This window comes from Microcebus murinus, unplaced genomic scaffold (assembly GCF_040939455.1).
Source record: "Microcebus murinus isolate Inina unplaced genomic scaffold, M.murinus_Inina_mat1.0 scaf006_hap2_Mmur4.0, whole genome shotgun sequence".
In the NCBI taxonomy this organism is placed as follows: Eukaryota; Metazoa; Chordata; class Mammalia; order Primates; family Cheirogaleidae; genus Microcebus; species Microcebus murinus.
The window spans coordinates 436,193-454,902 of NW_027438952.1; the positions used below are offsets into that span (position 1 = coordinate 436,193).

At 62.9% G+C, this 18,710-nt stretch overlaps 5 non-coding genes across 5 annotated transcripts; all 5 read right to left on the reverse strand.

Moving 5' to 3' along the window:
• Positions 1 to 2,894: 2,894 nt before the first annotated feature.
• LOC142866472 (5S ribosomal RNA) lies at positions 2,895 to 3,013 on the reverse strand. Its single transcript, XR_012916453.1, has one exon. It is a non-coding gene; the product is annotated as a 5S ribosomal RNA (ribosomal RNA).
• Positions 3,014 to 6,728: 3,715 nt separating this feature from the next.
• On the reverse strand, positions 6,729 to 6,847 carry LOC142866473 (5S ribosomal RNA). Its single transcript, XR_012916454.1, has one exon. It is a non-coding gene; the product is annotated as a 5S ribosomal RNA (ribosomal RNA).
• Positions 6,848 to 10,604: 3,757 nt separating this feature from the next.
• On the reverse strand, positions 10,605 to 10,723 carry LOC142866474 (5S ribosomal RNA). The gene has a single exon (XR_012916455.1). It is a non-coding gene; the product is annotated as a 5S ribosomal RNA (ribosomal RNA).
• A 3,711-nt stretch (positions 10,724 to 14,434) lies between these two features.
• Positions 14,435 to 14,553, reverse strand: LOC142866475 (5S ribosomal RNA). Its single transcript, XR_012916456.1, has one exon. It is a non-coding gene; the product is annotated as a 5S ribosomal RNA (ribosomal RNA).
• Positions 14,554 to 18,311: 3,758 nt separating this feature from the next.
• On the reverse strand, positions 18,312 to 18,430 carry LOC142866477 (5S ribosomal RNA). The gene has a single exon (XR_012916458.1). It is a non-coding gene; the product is annotated as a 5S ribosomal RNA (ribosomal RNA).
• Positions 18,431 to 18,710: the final 280 nt, after the last annotated feature.

The following is an 18,710-nucleotide window of genomic DNA, read 5'->3' on the forward strand; positions in this document are numbered from 1 at the left end:
GGAGATTTCCACACCCAGCAAGGAAGACTTTCCCGAAATGGAAGAAAGAAACGAGCAAACAGAGACACCGGTAGCCCGCCCGGAAAAGAGTCTGCCCCTGAGAGAAAGCACCCTGACCAGGTTCACCCGTGGGTGGGTGGCGAGCCAGCGGCATTCAGAAGAGCGAGGCCCGCAGTCTGTGCGGAAGACACCTGCGCTCGGGTGTGTGTGGCGGCGCGATTCACAAGCAGCTCTAGACGTTAAACCAAGGAGAAGCCAGGGAGTTCCCAACGCCCCAGGTGTCCTCAGCCCACGACTGGCTGCTGTGGGAATGCGAAGCCCGGCTCCTTGTCTCAGAGCGGGGTTCCCAGGAGGATCAGGCTGAAGCTGGGACTTGGCCTCAAAGTGTCCCCTCGCACGGCCACCCCCTTCCCCTTCCTGCTCCTCTACTCCTGGTGCCCCTCCATCCAGGGGCCAGACCTTAAAGAGTCACCGCAAGAGAATCCTGGTCCCAAAGGAGCCTTCTGGGGGACCGGTGCTGAGAGAGGTTGTGGGCATGGCCCGCTGGGGCTCTGCCCGACCCAGGGCTGAGAGATGCCACCTCCCAGCTCTGGGTCCCTGCAGGAAGTGTTGGCAAGCACAGGGCCGGTCCTCCAAAGGCCCAGGTGCAGGGAGCCCAGGCCAAGCAGCCTGTGGAAGAAGCCACTTGCCCTGCCACCCCGGGAACAGGACTGCAGGCCCCGGCCCTTCCCACCTCCTCCTCCTCCTGCTCCTCCTCCTCCCCCCCGGCCCCCCCCACAGGGCACAGGGCTCAGAGACACCTCAGACTCTTGCTACCCAAAGTGCAAAGGGCATCAGTTGCTCCTCCAACCCCCCCGCCCAGCAGACCACGTTGTCCAGCCAGCCCCCGGGCCTCCCTGGGGTGCCCAGCACAAAAGTGCAGACACCCACCGGACCCTCAATCTCAGTTTTCGGAGGTTTTTGCCACTCTAAGGACCCGCAGGCCAGCTGGGCCTTCGGGCAGGACAGAGAGCCCCGGAATCCGACGTGGAGAGCTGCGTGTACGTCCCCATCAGGAGGCGGTCCCCACCTCCGCGGCTCTCCCCTTGCGGGGAGCGGCAGCCCAGCCGGCAGCCGCAGGGCCTCAGGGAAGACACCAGGCTGGGCCCCCGCGGCACAGCGGGGGCACGTCCCCCGCACTCACGCGACTTAGGGACGGCTGCTGGAGACTGCTGCGGCCACCCTGCTGCCGGGTTTCTGGAGGGCTTCCTGGAAGCAGCATCCACACCAAGCCCTTGGAAGGCCCAGGCGACGGAGGAGCCGGTCAGGCAGGGGCCGAGGACGGTGAGAGGCCGGGCGGGAAGGAGCGTGTCAGGCAGGGGCAGAGGACGGTGACCGGCCGGGCGGGGAGGAGCCGGTCAGGCGGGGGCCCAGGACAGTGACGGGTCTGGCCGGGGAGGAGTGCGTCAGGCAGGGGCAGAGGAGACGGGGGCTGGGTAAGGGTTAGGGTGACAGTTAGGGCACAATTCACAATCCCAAAGACGTGGAAGCGACCCGAGTGCCCATCCATCCAGGAGTGCATCAATAAAATGTGGCGCGTGGACACCACGGAGTGCCATTCGGCTGTGAGGAGCAGCGGTGAGAGGGCGCCTCTCGTGTTCTCCTGGCCAGAGCTGGAACCCGTTCCAGTAAGCCAGGTATCCCAAGAATGGACACACGAGCACCACGTGAGCACGCTCACCAGCAAATTGGTACGAACGGATGGACGCCTAAGTGGACAGAGAGGAGTCACCTTCATCGGGTGGGTGTCGGGCGGGTGGGGGGAGGGGAGGGGCATACACATCCATTAGGCATGGGGTGGGTGCGCACCGACTGGGGGATGGGCGCACTTGAAGCTCTGACCCGAGGGGGGAGGCTTGGAGAGGGCAAGGCACCCGACCTTAACATTGGTACCCCCACAATACGCTGGAACAACATGAGAGGTATATGAATAAGAACACAGGGGGGGCCGGGCGCGGTGGCTCACGCCTGTAATCCTAGCTCTCTGGGAGGCCGAGGCGGGCGGATTGCTCCAGGTCAGGAGTTCGAAACCAGCCTGAGCAAGAGCGAGACCCCGTCTCTACTAAAAATAGAGAGAAATTAATTGGCCAACTAATATATATAGAAAAACACAGCCGGGCGTGGTGGTGCATGCCTGTAGTCCCAACTACTCGGGAGGCTGAGGCAGCAGGATTGCTTGAGCCCGGAGATTGAGGTTGCTGTGAGCTAGGCTGACGCCATGGCACTCACTCTAGCCTGGGCAGCAAAACGAGACTCTGTCTCAAAAAAAAAAAAAAAGAACACAGGGGGGAGGGGGGCACGGGCAACACATGTCACCTGAATACTTGTACTCCCATCATCTGCTTGAAGAGAGAGAGAAAAGAAAATGCAATCCTAGAGGTAAGAGACACTTTTTAAAAATAATGAATCCGAAGAGAAAAGTAAAAGGAGGCCTGTGGAGCAGGTCTGGGTGTGACTCCGGATCCCCCAACATCAGGTGCCACCACCAAAGATTCCTGCGTGTAGCCCATAGAACCCCAAAAGCAACGGGACGAGTTCTGGTCACATACTCCCTCAAAATGACATCCTGGCCTTCTTCTGGAACTCCCTCCCCTCTCAGACTCTCAAGGTTTCCTCCAGCGTGTCGGTTCCCACAGAGCAGACCTTTGGTCTGAGACCTGACAGTCCAGATGCCACGCATGCTGCCGCGTGGCCGCGGTGTCACGGCTTGGGACAAGAGGAGGCCCCACGGTGCGGGCTGGGGCGCCAGGCACCGCGGGCGGGCGCTGAGGGTGGGGGTGACCCCCACCCCGGGCCGCCGCCGCGCTCCCAGAAAGGGGACAGAACAAGAGGCAAAAAAAAAAAAAAAAAGCAGCAGCCTGTGGCACCCGGTATTCCCAGGCGGTCTCCCATCCAAGTACTAACCAGGCCCGACCCTGCTTAGCTTCCGAGACCAGACGAGATCGGGGGCGTTCAGGGTGGTGTGGCCCTAGACGGCGGCGGAGGGCGCCCCTGCCCCGCTCGAGAAGCCGAGCCTCTCTGGGCTTCCCCGCCGCCGCCTCCCGCCCCAGGCCCCGCGCCGGGCCGGGCCGTTTGAGTTCGCTGGCCGGGTCCCCCGGGCTCCCAGGGACGGGGGTGATGGGCGGGGCGGGGCGGGGCGGGGGGCTGTCTCTCTATACACACACACACACACTCACACTCACTCACACTCACACAAGATGCGCCTCCACGGCTGGACTCGCCAAGGTGGAGCCCTCCCAGCCCCCCTCGTCTCCTCGCCCGGCCTCCTTCACCTACCCGCTGCCCACCCCCAGCGCGTCGCTGCCTGCCGCTGACTGCGCACGCGCGGGACGCTCGCCCTTTGACCCCAGCCAGGGGCCGCCCTCCCCCACAACCCCTTTCAGCTGCGCCCCCCCCTCGCCCTGTGGGTGGGCTGCCGCCTATTCCCCCGGGCCAGGGCTGGGGCACAGCCAGTGTATGGGGCGTCTCTCTCTGGGGATGTGTCCCATGGGTGGGGTGGGGTGGCGTGGTTTGGGGGGCGCTGAAGAAATCAGTCCCCTCCATCTCCTACCTCTGGAAAACGCCCAAGCCCGTGGAGAACTGCCGGCACCGCTTCGTGGGGGCCGGGACCCTCCTCCGTGTCCTAGTCCAAGGGGCCTGGGCCTGGCCGGGGCTGCATTGGACCCCGACCACCCTGGCGTGTGGACTCGCTAAAAATCGGCCATTAGATATTGGATTCCAGCTTCCTGGAGGTCATTTCACTAATGAGTGCACCGGAAAGAGTTTCCTAATCCATCTGTGAGGGTGGCAACTGAAAGAGAATTTTAAAGCTGACAGAATAGGCGAGGGAAGGCATAGGAGATTTCCACACCCAGCAAGGAAGACTTTCCCGAAATGGAAGAAAGAAACGAGCAAACAGAGACACCGGTAGCCCGCCCGGAAAAGAGTCTGCCCCTGAGAGAAAGCACCCTGACCAGGTTCACCCGTGGGTGGGTGGCGAGCTAGCGGCATTCAGAAGAGCGAGGCCCGCAGTCTGTGCGGAAGACACCTGCGCTCGGGTGTGTGTGGCGGCGCGATTCACAAGCAGCTCTAGACGTTAAACCAAGGAGAAGCCAGGGAGTTCCCAACGCCCCAGGTGTCCTCAGCCCACGACTGGCTGCTGTGGGAATGCGAAGCCCGGCTCCTTGTCTCAGAGCGGGGTTCCCAGGAGGATCAGGCTGAAGCTGGGACTTGGCCTCAAAGTGTCCCCTCGCACGGCCACCCCCTTCCCCTTCCTGCTCCTCTACTCCTGGTGCCCCTCCATCCAGGGGCCAGACCTTAAAGAGTCACCGCAAGAGAATCCTGGTCCCAAAGGAGCCTTCTGGGGGACCGGTGCTGAGAGAGGTTGTGGGCATGGCCCGCTGGGGCTCTGCCCGACCCAGGGCTGAGAGATGCCACCTCCCAGCTCTGGGTCCCTGCAGGAAGTGTTGGCAAGCACAGGGCCGGTCCTCCAAAGGCCCAGGTGCAGGGAGCCCAGGCCAAGCAGCCTGTGGAAGAAGCCACTTGCCGTGCCACCCCGGGAACAGGACTGCAGGCCCCGGCCCTTCCCACCTCCTCCTCCTCCTGCTCCTCCTCCTCCCCCCCGGCCCCCCCCCACAGGGCACAGGGCTCAGAGACACCTCAGACTCTTGCTACCCAAAGTGCAAAGGGCATCAGTTGCTCCTCCAACCCCCCCGCCCAGCAGACCACGTTGTCCAGCCAGCCCCCGGGCCTCCCTGGGGTGCCCAGCACAAAAGTGCAGACACCCACCGGACCCTCAATCTCAGTTTTCGGAGGTTTTTGCCACTCTAAGGACCCGCAGGCCAGCTGGGCCTTCGGGCAGGACAGAGAGCCCCGGAATCCGACATGGAGAGCTGCGTGTACGTCCCCATCAGGAGGCAGTCCCCACCTCCGCGGCTCTCCCCTTGCGGGGAGCGGCAGCCCAGCCGGCAGCCGCAGGGCCTCAGGGAAGACACCAGGCTGGGCCCCCGCGGCACAGCGGGGTCACGTCCCCCGCACTCACGCGACTTAGGGACGGCTGCTGGAGACTGCTGCGGCCACCCTGCTGCCGGGTTTCTGGAGGGCTTCCTGGAAGCAGCATCCACACCAAGCCCTTGGAAGGCCCAGGCGACGGAGGAGCCGGTCAGGCAGGGGCAGAGGACGGTGACCGGCCGGGCGGGGAGGAGCCGGTCAGGCGGGGGCCCAGGACAGTGACGGGCCTGGCGGGGGAGGAGTGCGTCAGGCAGGGGCAGAGGAGACGGGGGCTGAGTAAGGGTTAGGGTGACAGTTAGGGCACAATTCACAATCCCAAAGACGTGGAAGCGACCCGAGTGCCCATCCATCCAGGAGTGCATCAATAAAATGTGGCGCGTGGACACCACGGAGTGCCATTCGGCTGTGAGGAGCAGCGGTGAGAGGGCGCCTCTCGTGTTCTCCTGGCCAGAGCTGGAACCCGTTCCAGTAAGCCAGGTATCCCAAGAATGGACACACGAGCACCACGTGAGCACGCTCACCAGCAAATTGGTACGAACGAATGGACGCCTAAGTGGACAGAGAGGAGTCACCTTCATCGGGTGGGTGTCGGGCGGGTGGGGGGAGGGGAGGGGCATACACATCCATTAGGCATGGGGTGGGTGCGCACCGACTGGGGGATGGGCGCACTTGAAGCTCTGACCCGAGGGGGGAGGCTTGGAGAGGGCAAGGCACCCGACCTTAACATTGGTACCCCCACAATACGCTGGAACAACATGAGAGGTATATGAATAAGAACACAGGGGGGGCTGGGCGCGGTGGCTCACGCCTGTAATCCTAGCTCTCTGGGAGGCCGAGGCGGGCGGATTGCTCCAGGTCAGGAGTTCGAAACCAGCCTGAGCAAGAGCGAGACCCCGTCTCTACTAAAAATAGAGAGAAATTAATTGGCCAACTAATATATATAGAAAAACACAGCCGGGCGTGGTGGTGCATGCCTGTAGTCCCAACTACTCGGGAGGCTGAGGCAGCAGGATTGCTTGAGCCCGGAGATTGAGGTTGCTGTGAGCTAGGCTGACGCCATGGCACTCACTCTAGCCTGGGCAGCAAAACGAGACTCTGTCTCAAAAAAAAAAAAAAAAAAAAGAACACAGGGGGGAGGGCGGCACGGGCAACACATGTCACCTGAATACTTGTACTCCCATCATCTGCTTGAAGAGAGAGAGAAAAGAAAATGCAATCCTAGAGGTAAGAGACACTTTTTAAAAATAATGAATCCGAAGAGAAAAGTAAAAGGAGGCCTGTGGAGCAGGTCTGGGTGTGACTCCGGATCCCCCAACATCAGGTGCCACCACCAAAGATTCCTGCGTGTAGCCCATAGAACCCCAAAAGCAACGGGACGAGTTCTGGTCACATACTCCCTCAAAATGACATCCTGGCCTTCTTCTGGAACTCCCTCCCCTCTCAGACTCTCAAGGTTTCCTCCAGCGTGTCGGTTCCCACAGAGCAGACCTTTGGTCTGAGACCTGACAGTCCAGATGCCACGCATGCTGCCGCGTGGCCGCGGTGTCGCGGCTTGGGACAAGAGGAGGCCCCACGGTGCGGGCTGGGGCGCCAGGCACCGCGGGCGGGCGCTGAGGGTGGGGGTGACCCCCACCCCGGGCCGCCGCCGCGCTCCCAGAAAGGGGACAGAACAAGAGGCAAAAAAAAAAAAAAAAAGCAGCAGCCTGTGGCACCCGGTATTCCCAGGCGGTCTCCCATCCAAGTACTAACCAGGCCCGACCCTGCTTAGCTTCCGAGACCAGACGAGATCGGGGGCGTTCAGGGTGGTGTGGCCCTAGACGGCGGCGGAGGGCGCCCCTGCCCCGCTCGAGAAGCCGAGCCTCTCTGGGCTTCCCCGCCGCCGCCTCCCGCCCCAGGCCCCGCGCCGGGCCGGGCCGTTTGAGTTCGCTGGCCGGGTCCCCCGGGCTCCCAGGGACGGGGGTGATGGGCGGGGCGGGGCGGGGCGGGGGGCTGTCTCTCTATACACACACACACACACTCACACTCACTCACACTCACACAAGATGCGCCTCCACGGCTGGACTCGCCAAGGTGGAGCCCTCCCAGCCCCCCTCGTCTCCTCGCCCGGCCTCCTTCACCTACCCGCTGCCCACCCCCAGCGCGTCGCTGCCTGCCGCTGACTGCGCACGCGCGGGACGCTCGCCCTTTGACCCCAGCCAGGGGCCGCCCTCCCCCACAACCCCTTTCAGCTGCGCCCCCCCCTCGCCCTGTGGGTGGGCTGCCGCCTATTCCCCCGGGCCAGGGCTGGGGCACAGCCAGTGTATGGGGCGTCTCTCTCTGGGGATGTGTCCCATGGGTGGGGTGGGGTGGCGTGGTTTGGGGGGCGCTGAAGAAATCAGTCCCCTCCATCTCCTACCTCTGGAAAACGCCCAAGCCCGTGGAGAACTGCCGGCACCGCTTCGTGGGGGCCGGGACCCTCCTCCGTGTCCTAGTCCAAGGGGCCTGGGCCTGGCCGGGGCTGCATTGGACCCCGACCACCCTGGCGTGTGGACTCGCTAAAAATCGGCCATTAGATATTGGATTCCAGCTTCCTGGAGGTCATTTCACTAATGAGTGCACCGGAAAGAGTTTCCTAATCCATCTGTGAGGGTGGCAACTGAAAGAGAATTTTAAAGCTGACAGAATAGGCGAGGGAAGGCATAGGAGATTTCCACACCCAGCAAGGAAGACTTTCCCGAAATGGAAGAAAGAAACGAGCAAACAGAGACACCGGTAGCCCGCCCGGAAAAGAGTCTGCCCCTGAGAGAAAGCACCCTGACCAGGTTCACCCGTGGGTGGGTGGCGAGCCAGCGGCATTCAGAAGAGCGAGGCCCGCAGTCTGTGCGGAAGACACCTGCGCTCGGGTGTGTGTGGCGGCGCGATTCACAAGCAGCTCTAGACGTTAAACCAAGGAGAAGCCAGGGAGTTCCCAACGCCCCAGGTGTCCTCAGCCCACGACTGGCTGCTGTGGGAATGCGAAGCCCGGCTCCTTGTCTCAGAGCGGGGTTCCCAGGAGGATCAGGCTGAAGCTGGGACTTGGCCTCAAAGTGTCCCCTCGCACGGCCACCCCCTTCCCCTTCCTGCTCCTCTACTCCTGGTGCCCCTCCATCCAGGGGCCAGACCTTAAAGAGTCACCGCAAGAGAATCCTGGTACCAAAGGAGCCTTCTGGGGGACCGGTGCTGAGAGAGGTTGTGGGCATGGCCCGCTGGGGCTCTGCCCGACCCAGGGCTGAGAGATGCCACCTCCCAGCTCTGGGTCCCTGCAGGAAGTGTTGGCAAGCACAGGGCCGGTCCTCCAAAGGCCCAGGTGCAGGGAGCCCAGGCCAAGCAGCCTGTGGAAGAAGCCACTTGCCGTGCCACCCCGGGAACAGGACTGCAGGCCCCGGCCCTTCCCACCTCCTCCTCCTCCTGCTCCTCCTCCTCCCCTCCGGCCCCCCCCCACAGGGCACAGGGCTCAGAGACACCTCAGACTCTTGCTACCCAAAGTGCAAAGGGCATCAGTTGCTCCTCCAACCCCCCGCCCAGCAGACCACGTTGTCCAGCCAGCCCCCGGGCCTCCCTGGGGTGCCCAGCACAAAAGTGCAGACACCCACCGGACCCTCAATCTCAGTTTTCGGAGGTTTTTGCCACTCTAAGGACCCGCAGGCCAGCTGGGCCTTCGGGCAGGACAGAGAGCCCCGGAATCCGACGTGGAGAGCTGCGTGTACGTCCCCATCAGGAGGCGGTCCCCACCTCCGCGGCTCTCCCCTTGCGGGGAGCGGCAGCCCAGCCGGCAGCCGCAGGGCCTCAGGGAAGACACCAGGCTGGGCCCCCGCGGCACAGCGGGGGCACGTCCCCCGCACTCACGCGACTTAGGGACGGCTGCTGGAGACTGCTGCGGCCACCCTGCTGCCGGGTTTCTGGAGGGCTTCCTGGAAGCAGCATCCACACCAAGCCCTTGGAAGGCCCAGGCGACGGAGGAGCCGGTCAGGCAGGGGCCGAGGACGGTGAGAGGCCGGGCGGGAAGGAGCGTGTCAGGCAGGGGCAGAGGACGGTGACCGGCCGGGCGGGGAGGAGCCGGTCAGGCGGGGGCCCAGGACAGTGACGGGTCTGGCCGGGGAGGAGTGCGTCAGGCAGGGGCAGAGGAGACGGGGGCTGGGTAAGGGTTAGGGTGACAGTTAGGGCACAATTCACAATCCCAAAGACGTGGAAGCGACCCGAGTGCCCATCCATCCAGGAGTGCATCAATAAAATGTGGCGCGTGGACACCACGGAGTGCCATTCGGCTGTGAGGAGCAGCGGTGAGAGGGCGCCTCTCGTGTTCTCCTGGCCAGAGCTGGAACCCGTTCCAGTAAGCCAGGTATCCCAAGAATGGACACACGAGCACCACGTGAGCACGCTCACCAGCAAATTGGTACGAACGGATGGACGCCTAAGTGGACAGAGAGGAGTCACCTTCATCGGGTGGGTGTCGGGCGGGTGGGGGGAGGGGAGGGGCATACACATCCATTAGGCATGGGGTGGGTGCGCACCGACTGGGGGATGGGCGCACTTGAAGCTCTGACCCGAGGGGGGAGGCTTGGAGAGGGCAAGGCACCCGACCTTAACATTGGTACCCCCACAATACGCTGGAACAACATGAGAGGTATATGAATAAGAACACAGGGGGGGCCGGGCGCGGTGGCTCACGCCTGTAATCCTAGCTCTCTGGGAGGCCGAGGCGGGCGGATTGCTCCAGGTCAGGAGTTCGAAACCAGCCTGAGCAAGAGCGAGACCCCGTCTCTACTAAAAATAGAGAGAAATTAATTGGCCAACTAATATATATAGAAAAACACAGCCGGGCGTGGTGGTGCATGCCTGTAGTCCCAACTACTCGGGAGGCTGAGGCAGCAGGATTGCTTGAGCCCGGAGATTGAGGTTGCTGTGAGCTAGGCTGACGCCATGGCACTCACTCTAGCCTGGGCAGCAAAACGAGACTCTGTCTCAAAAAAAAAAAAAAAAGAACACAGGGGGGAGGGGGGCACGGGCAACACATGTCACCTGAATACTTGTACTCCCATCATCTGCTTGAAGAGAGAGAGAAAAGAAAATGCAATCCTAGAGGTAAGAGACACTTTTTAAAAATAATGAATCCGAAGAGAAAAGTAAAAGGAGGCCTGTGGAGCAGGTCTGGGTGTGACTCCGGATCCCCCAACATCAGGTGCCACCACCAAAGATTCCTGCGTGTAGCCCATAGAACCCCAAAAGCAACGGGACGAGTTCTGGTCACATACTCCCTCAAAATGACATCCTGGCCTTCTTCTGGAACTCCCTCCCCTCTCAGACTCTCAAGGTTTCCTCCAGCGTGTCGGTTCCCACAGAGCAGACCTTTGGTCTGAGACCTGACAGTCCAGATGCCACGCATGCTGCCGCGTGGCCGCGGTGTCACGGCTTGGGACAAGAGGAGGCCCCACGGTGCGGGCTGGGGCGCCAGGCACCGCGGGCGGGCGCTGAGGGTGGGGGTGACCCCCACCCCGGGCCGCCGCCGCGCTCCCAGAAAGGGGACAGAACAAGAGGCAAAAAAAAAAAAAAAAAGCAGCAGCCTGTGGCACCCGGTATTCCCAGGCGGTCTCCCATCCAAGTACTAACCAGGCCCGACCCTGCTTAGCTTCCGAGACCAGACGAGATCGGGGGCGTTCAGGGTGGTGTGGCCCTAGACGGCGGCGGAGGGCGCCCCTGCCCCGCTCGAGAAGCCGAGCCTCTCTGGGCTTCCCCGCCGCCGCCTCCCGCCCCAGGCCCCGCGCCGGGCCGGGCCGTTTGAGTTCGCTGGCCGGGTCCCCCGGGCTCCCAGGGACGGGGGTGATGGGCGGGGCGGGGCGGGGCGGGGGGCTGTCTCTCTATACACACACACACACACTCACACTCACTCACACTCACACAAGATGCGCCTCCACGGCTGGACTCGCCAAGGTGGAGCCCTCCCAGCCCCCCTCGTCTCCTCGCCCGGCCTCCTTCACCTACCCGCTGCCCACCCCCAGCGCGTCGCTGCCTGCCGCTGACTGCGCACGCGCGGGACGCTCGCCCTTTGACCCCAGCCAGGGGCCGCCCTCCCCCACAACCCCTTTCAGCTGCGCCCCCCCCTCGCCCTGTGGGTGGGCTGCCGCCTATTCCCCCGGGCCAGGGCTGGGGCACAGCCAGTGTATGGGGCGTCTCTCTCTGGGGATGTGTCCCATGGGTGGGGTGGGGTGGCGTGGTTTGGGGGGCGCTGAAGAAATCAGTCCCCTCCATCTCCTACCTCTGGAAAACGCCCAAGCCCGTGGAGAACTGCCGGCACCGCTTCGTGGGGGCCGGGACCCTCCTCCGTGTCCTAGTCCAAGGGGCCTGGGCCTGGCCGGGGCTGCATTGGACCCCGACCACCCTGGCGTGTGGACTCGCTAAAAATCGGCCATTAGATATTGGATTCCAGCTTCCTGGAGGTCATTTCACTAATGAGTGCACCGGAAAGAGTTTCCTAATCCATCTGTGAGGGTGGCAACTGAAAGAGAATTTTAAAGCTGACAGAATAGGCGAGGGAAGGCATAGGAGATTTCCACACCCAGCAAGGAAGACTTTCCCGAAATGGAAGAAAGAAACGAGCAAACAGAGACACCGGTAGCCCGCCCGGAAAAGAGTCTGCCCCTGAGAGAAAGCACCCTGACCAGGTTCACCCGTGGGTGGGTGGCGAGCTAGCGGCATTCAGAAGAGCGAGGCCCGCAGTCTGTGCGGAAGACACCTGCGCTCGGGTGTGTGTGGCGGCGCGATTCACAAGCAGCTCTAGACGTTAAACCAAGGAGAAGCCAGGGAGTTCCCAACGCCCCAGGTGTCCTCAGCCCACGACTGGCTGCTGTGGGAATGCGAAGCCCGGCTCCTTGTCTCAGAGCGGGGTTCCCAGGAGGATCAGGCTGAAGCTGGGACTTGGCCTCAAAGTGTCCCCTCGCACGGCCACCCCCTTCCCCTTCCTGCTCCTCTACTCCTGGTGCCCCTCGAACCAGGGGCCAGACCTTAAAGAGTAACCGCAAGAGAATCCTGGTCCCAAAGGAGCCTTCTGGGGGACCGGTGCTGAGAGAGGTTGTGGGCATGGCCCGCTGGGGCTCTGCCCGACCCAGGGCTGAGAGATGCCACCTCCCAGCTCTGGGTCCCTGCAGGAAGTGTTGGCAAGCACAGGGCCGGTCCTCCAAAGGCCCAGGTGCAGGGAGCCCAGGCCAAGCAGCCTGTGGAAGAAGCCACTTGCCGTGCCACCCCGGGAACAGGACTGCAGGCCCCGGCCCTTCCCACCTCCTCCTCCTCCTGCTCCTCCTCCTCCCCCCCGGCCCCCCCCCACAGGGCACAGGGCTCAGAGACACCTCAGACTCTTGCTACCCAAAGTGCAAAGGGCATCAGTTGCTCCTCCAACCCCCCCGCCCAGCAGACCACGTTGTCCAGCCAGCCCCCGGGCCTCCCTGGGGTGCCCAGCACAAAAGTGCAGACACCCACCGGACCCTCAATCTCAGTTTTCGGAGGTTTTTGCCACTCTAAGGACCCGCAGGCCAGCTGGGCCTTCGGGCAGGACAGAGAGCCCCGGAATCCGACGTGGAGAGCTGCGTGTACGTCCCCATCAGGAGGCAGTCCCCACCTCCGCGGCTCTCCCCTTGCGGGGAGCGGCAGCCCAGCCGGCAGCCGCAGGGCCTCAGGGAAGACACCAGGCTGGGCCCCCGCGGCACAGCGGGGGCACGTCCCCCGCACTCACGCGACTTAGGGACGGCTGCTGGAGACTGCTGCGGCCACCCTGCTGCCGGGTTTCTGGAGGGCTTCCTGGAAGCAGCATCCACACCAAGCCCTTGGAAGGCCCAGGCGACGGAGGAGCCGGTCAGGCAGGGGCAGAGGACGGTGACCGGCCGGGCGGGGAGGAGCCGGTCAGGCGGGGGCCCAGGACAGTGACGGGTCTGGCCGGGGAGGAGTGCGTCAGGCAGGGGCAGAGGAGACGGGGGCTGGGTAAGGGTTAGGGTGACAGTTAGGGCACAATTCACAATCCCAAAGACGTGGAAGCGACCCGAGTGCCCATCCATCCAGGAGTGCATCAATAAAATGTGGCGCGTGGACACCACGGAGTGCCATTCGGCTGTGAGGAGCAGCGGTGAGAGGGCGCCTCTCGTGTTCTCCTGGCCAGAGCTGGAACCCGTTCCAGTAAGCCAGGTATCCCAAGAATGGACACACGAGCACCACGTGAGCACGCTCACCAGCAAATTGGTACGAACGGATGGACGCCTAAGTGGACAGAGAGGCGTCACCTTCATCGGGTGGGTGTCGGGCGGGTGGGGGGAGGGGAGGGGCATACACATCCATTAGGCATGGGGTGGGTGCGCACCGACTGGGGGATGGGCGCACTTGAAGCTCTGACCCGAGGGGGGAGGCTTGGAGAGGGCAAGGCACCCGACCTTAACATTGGTACCCCCACAATACGCTGGAACAACATGAGAGGTATATGAATAAGAACACAGGGGGGGCTGGGCGCGGTGGCTCACGCCTGTAATCCTAGCTCTCTGGGAGGCCGAGGCGGGCGGATTGCTCCAGGTCAGGAGTTCGAAACCAGCCTGAGCAAGAGCGAGACCCCGTCTCTACTAAAAATAGAGAGAAATTAATTGGCCAACTAATATATATAGAAAAACACAGCCGGGCGTGGTGGTGCATGCCTGTAGTCCCAACTACTCGGGAGGCTGAGGCAGCAGGATTGCTTGAGCCCGGAGATTGAGGTTGCTGTGAGCTAGGCTGACGCCATGGCACTCACTCTAGCCTGGGCAGCAAAACGAGACTCTGTCTCAAAAAAAAAAAAAAAAGAACACAGGGGGGAGGGGGGCACGGGCAACACATGTCACCTGAATACTTGTACTCCCATCATCTGCTTGAAGAGAGAGAGAAAAGAAAATGCAATCCTAGAGGTAAGAGACACTTTTTAAAAATAATGAATCCGAAGAGAAAAGTAAAAGGAGGCCTGTGGAGCAGGTCTGGGTGTGACTCCGGATCCCCCAACATCAGGTGCCACCACCAAAGATTCCTGCGTGTAGCCCATAGAACCCCAAAAGCAACGGGACGAGTTCTGGTCACATACTCCCTCAAAATGACATCCTGGCCTTCTTCTGGAACTCCCTCCCCTCTCAGACTCTCAAGGTTTCCTCCAGCGTGTCGGTTCCCACAGAGCAGACCTTTCGTCTGAGACCTGACAGTCCAGATGCCACGCATGCTGCCGCGTGGCCGCGGTGTCGCGGCTTGGGACAAGAGGAGGCCCCACGGTGCGGGCTGGGGCGCCAGGCACCGCGGGCGGGCGCTGAGGGTGGGGGTGACCCCCACCCCGGGCCGCCGCCGCGCTCCCAGAAAGGGGACAGAACAAGAGGCAAAAAAAAAAAAAAAAAGCAGCAGCCTGTGGCACCCGGTATTCCCAGGCGGTCTCCCATCCAAGTACTAACCAGGCCCGACCCTGCTTAGCTTCCGAGACCAGACGAGATCGGGGGCGTTCAGGGTGGTGTGGCCCTAGACGGCGGCGGAGGGCGCCCCTGCCCCGCTCGAGAAGCCGAGCCTCTCTGGGCTTCCCCGCCGCCGCCTCCCGCCCCAGGCCCCGCGCCGGGCCGGGCCGGTTGAGTTCGCTGGCCGGGTCCCCCGGGCTCCCAGGGACGGGGGTGATGGGCGGGGCGGGGCGGGGCGGGGGGCTGTCTCTCTATACACACACACACACACTCACACTCACTCACACTCACACAAGATGCGCCTCCACGGCTGGACTCGCCAAGGTGGAGCCCTCCCAGCCCCCCTCGTCTCCTCGCCCGGCCTCCTTCACCTACCCGCTGCCCACCCCCAGCGCGTCGCTGCCTGCCGCTGACTGCGCACGCGCGGGACGCTCGCCCTTTGACCCCAGCCAGGGGCCGCCCTCCCCCACAACCCCTTTCAGCTGCGCCCCCCCCTCGCCCTGTGGGTGGGCTGCCGCCTATTCCCCCGGGCCAGGGCTGGGGCACAGCCAGTGTATGGGGCGTCTCTCTCTGGGGATGTGTCCCATGGGTGGGGTGGGGTGGCGTGGTTTGGGGGGCGCTGAAGAAATCAGTCCCCTCCATCTCCTACCTCTGGAAAACGCCCAAGCCCGTGGAGAACTGCCGGCACCGCTTCGTGTGGGCCGGGACCCTCCTCCGTGTCCTAGTCCAAGGGGCCTGGGCCTGGCCGGGGCTGCATTGGACCCCGACCACCCTGGCGTGTGGACTCGCTAAAAATCGGCCATTAGATATTGGATTCCAGCTTCCTGGAGGTCATTTCACTAATGAGTGCACCGGAAAGAGTTTCCTAATCCATCTGTGAGGGTGGCAACTGAAAGAGAATTTTAAAGCTGACAGAATAGGCGAGGGAAGGCATAGGAGATTTCCACACCCAGCAAGGAAGACTTTCCCGAAATGGAAGAAAGAAACGAGCAAACAGAGACACCGGTAGCCCGCCCGGAAAAGAGTCTGCCCCTGAGAGAAAGCACCCTGACCAGGTTCACCCGTGGGTGGGTGGCGAGCCAGCGGCATTCAGAAGAGCGAGGCCCGCAGTCTGTGCGGAAGACACCTGCGCTCGGGTGTGTGTGGCGGCGCGATTCACAAGCAGCTCTAGACGTTAAACCAAGGAGAAGCCAGGGAGTTCCCAACGCCCCAGGTGTCCTCAGCCCACGACTGGCTGCTGTGGGAATGCGAAGCCCGGCTCCTTGTCTCAGAGCGGGGTTCCCAGGAGGATCAGGCTGAAGCTGGGACTTGGCCTCAAAGTGTCCCCTCGCACGGCCACCCCCTTCCCCTTCCTGCTCCTCTACTCCTGGTGCCCCTCCATCCAGGGGCCAGACCTTAAAGAGTCACCGCAAGAGAATCCTGGTCCCAAAGGAGCCTTCTGGGGGACCGGTGCTGAGAGAGGTTGTGGGCATGGCCCGCTGGGGCTCTGCCCGACCCAGGGCTGAGAGATGCCACCTCCCAGCTCTGGGTCCCTGCAGGAAGTGTTGGCAAGCACAGGGCCGGTCCTCCAAAGGCCCAGGTGCAGGGAGCCCAGGCCAAGCAGCCTGTGGAAGAAGCCACTTGCCGTGCCACCCCGGGAACAGGACTGCAGGCCCCGGCCCTTCCCACCTCCTCCTCCTCCTGCTCCTCCTCCTCCCCCCCGGCCCCCCCCCACAGGGCACAGGGCTCAGAGACACCTCAGACTCTTGCTACCCAAAGTGCAAAGGGCATCAGTTGCTCCTCCAACCCCCCCGCCCAGCAGACCACGTTGTCCAGCCAGCCCCCGGGCCTCCCTGGGGTGCCCAGCACAAAAGTGCAGACACCCACCGGACCCTCAATCTCAGTTTTCGGAGGTTTTTGCCACTCTAAGGACCCGCAGGCCAGCTGGGCCTTCGGGCAGGACAGAGAGCCCCGGAATCTGACGTGGAGAGCTGCGTGTACGTCCCCATCAGGAGGCGGTCCCCACCTCCGCGGCTCTCCCCTTGCGGGGAGCGGCAGCCCAGCCGGCAGCCGCAGGGCCTCAGGGAAGACACCAGGCTGGGCCCCCGCGGCACAGCGGGGGCACGTCCCCCGCACTCACGCGACTTAGGGACGGCTGCTGGAGACTGCTGCGGCCACCCTGCTGCCGGGTTTCTGGAGGGCTTCCTGGAAGCAGCATCCACACCAAGCCCTTGGAAGGCCCAGGCGACGGAGGAGCCGGTCAGGCAGGGGCCGAGGACGGTGAGAGGCCGGGCGGGAAGGAGCGTGTCAGGCAGGGGCAGAGGACGGTGACCGGCCGGGCGGGGAGGAGCCGGTCAGGCGGGGGCCCAGGACAGTGACGGGCCTGGCCGGGGAGGAGTGCGTCAGGCAGGGGCAGAGGAGACGGGCTGGGTAAGGGTTAGGGTGACAGTTAGGGCACAATTCACAATCCCAAAGACGTGGAAGCGACCCGAGTGCCCATCCATCCAGGAGTGCATCAATAAAATGTGGCGCGTGGACACCACGGAGTGCCATTCGGCTGTGAGGAGCAGCGGTGAGAGGGCGCCTCTCGTGTTCTCCTGGCCAGAGCTGGAACCCGTTCCAGTAAGCCAGGTATCCCAAGAATGGACACACGAGCACCACGTGAGCACGCTCACCAGCAAATTGGTACGAACGGATGGACGCCTAAGTGGACAGAGAGGAGTCACCTTCATCGGGTGGGTGTCGGGCGGGTGGGGGGAGGGGAGGGGCATACACATCCATTAGGCATGGGGTGGGTGCGCACCGACTGGGGGATGGGCGCACTTGAAGCTCTGACCCGAGGGGGGAGGCTTGGAGAGGGCAAGGCACCCGACCTTAACATTGGTACCCCCACAATACGCTGGAACAACATGAGAGGTATATGAATAAGAACACAGGGGGGGCCGGGCGCGGTGGCTCACGCCTGTAATCCTAGCTCTCTGGGAGGCCGAGGCGGGCGGATTGCTCCAGGTCAGGAGTTCGAAACCAGCCTGAGCAAGAGCGAGACCCCGTCTCTACTAAAAATAGAAAGAAATTAATTGGCCAACTAATATATATAGAAAAACACAGCCGGGCGTGGTGGTGCATGCCTGTAGTCCCAACTACTCGGGAGGCTGAGGCAGCAGGATTGCTTGAGCCTGGAGATTGAGGTTGCTGTGAGCTAGGCTGACGCCATGGCACTCACTCTAGCCTGGGCAGCAAAACGAGACTCTGTCTCAAAAAAAAAAAAAAAAAAGAACACAGGGGGGAGGGGGGCACGGGCAACACATGTCACCTGAATACTTGTACTCCCATCATCTGCTTGAAAAGAGAGAGAAAAAAAAATGCAATCCTAGAGGTAAGAGACACTTTTTAAAAATAATGAATCCGAAGAGAAAAGTAAAAGGAGGCCTGTGGAGCAGGTCTGGGTGTGACTCCGGATCCCCCAACATCAGGTGCCACCACCAAAGATTCCTGCGTGTAGCCCATAGAACCCCAAAAGCAACGGGACGAGTTCTGGTCACATACTCCCTCAAAATGACATCCTGGCCTTCTTCTGGAACTCCCTCCCCTCTCAGACTCTCAAGGTTTCCTCCAGCGTGTCGGTTCCCACAGAGCAGACCTTTGGTCTGAGACCTGACAGTCCAGATGCCACGCATGCTGCCGCGTGGCCGCGGTGTCGCGGCTTGGGACAAGAGGAGGCCCCACGGTGCGGGCTGGGGCGCCAGGCACCGCGGGCGGGCGCTGAGGGTGGGGGTGACCCCCACCCCGGGCCGCCGCCGCGCTCCCAGAAAGGGGACAGAACAAGAGGCAAAAAAAAAAAAAAAAAGCAGCAGCCTGTGGCACCCGGTATTCCCAGGCGGTCTCCCATCCAAGTACTAACCAGGCCCGACCCTGCTTAGCTTCCGAGACCAGACGAGATCGGGGGCGTTCAGGGTGGTGTGGCCCTAGACGGCGGCGGAGGGCGCCCCTGCCCCGCTCGAGAAGCCGAGCCTCTCTGGGCTTCCCCGCCGCCGCCTCCCGCCCCAGGCCCCGCGCCGGGCCGGGCCGGTTGAGTTCGCTGGCCGGGTCCCCCGGGCTCCCAGGGACGGGGGTGATGGGCGGGGCGGGGCGGGGCGGGGGGCTGTCTCTCTATACACACACACACACACTCACACTCACTCACACTCACACAAGATGCGCCTCCACGGCTGGACTCGCCAAGGTGGAGCCCTCCCAGCCCCCCTCGTCTCC